Here is a 1,377-nt window from a genome sequence, read left to right on the forward strand (position 1 = left end):
ACACCACAGCAGTAAACCCCAAAGAAGAGAAGTAAACACACACTACCACCAAAAAACAAACAAACAAATAAATAAATAACAGGAATGAACAATCACTGGTCATTAATATCCCTTAATATCAATGGGCTTAATTTACCTATAAAAAGACACAGGCTAACAGAATGGATACAAAAGCAGGACCCATATTTCTGCTGCATACAAGAAACACACTTCAAATTCAAAGATAGGTACTACTTAAGAATAAAAAGTCTGGGAAAAGATTTTCCAATCCAATGGTCTTAAGAAGCAAGCAGGTATAGCCATCCTAATATCCAGCAAAATAGACTTCAAACTAAAATCAATCAAAAGAGATCAAGAAGGGCATTACATACTAATCACAGGAAAGATCCACCAAGATGAAGTTTCAATTCTGAACATTTGTAACATTTATGCCCCAAACACAAGGGCACCCACATATGTAAAAAGAACATTACTAAAGAGCTTAAATCACATATAAAACCCCACACATTAATAGTGGGAGACTTCAACACTGCATTTTCACCTCTGGACAGATCTCCCAAATTGAAACTTAACACAGAAATAAAGGACTTAACTGATGTTATGACTCAAATGGACTTAATCGATATCTACAGAACATTCCATCCTAACAAAAAGGAATATACCTTCTTCTCAGCATGCCATGCAACCTTCTCTAAAATCGACCACATACTTGGCCACAAAGCAAATCTCAACAGATACAAAACAATTGGAATAACATCCTATATTCTAGCAGACAAACATGGTTTATAGTTAAATCTCAACAACAACAAAAACTACAAAAAACCTACAATCTCATGGAAACTGAATAATGCTCAACTGAATCACCAATGGGTTAAGGAAGAAATAAAGAAAGAAATTAAAGACATCTTAGAGATCAATGAAAATGAATATACCACATACCCAAACTTATGGGACACTATGAAATCAGTGCTAAGAGGGAAATTCATAGCACTAAATACCCACATAAGGAAGTTGGAGAAATCTCACACTGGTGACTTAACAGCATACCTGAAAGCTCTAGAACATGAGGAAGCAAAGTCTCCCAGGAAGAATAGACACCAGGAAATTATCAAATTGAGAGCTGAAATCAATAAAATAGAAATAAAGAGAACAATACAAAAATTAATGAAACAAAGAGTTAGTCCTTTGAGAAGATCAACAAGATAGATAAGCCCTTATCCAACCTAACTAAAAGACATCCAAATTCATAAAATCAGAAATGAAAAGTGGGACAAAACAACAGACAATGACGAAATCCAGAGAATCTACAAAAGTGGAAAATCTAAAAGAAATGCATAGTTTTCTGGATAGGTACCACATACCTAAGTTAAATCAAGA

The sequence above is a fragment of the Onychomys torridus genome, chromosome 4 (genome assembly GCF_903995425.1).
Source record: "Onychomys torridus chromosome 4, mOncTor1.1, whole genome shotgun sequence".
In the NCBI taxonomy this organism is placed as follows: Eukaryota; Metazoa; Chordata; class Mammalia; order Rodentia; family Cricetidae; genus Onychomys; species Onychomys torridus.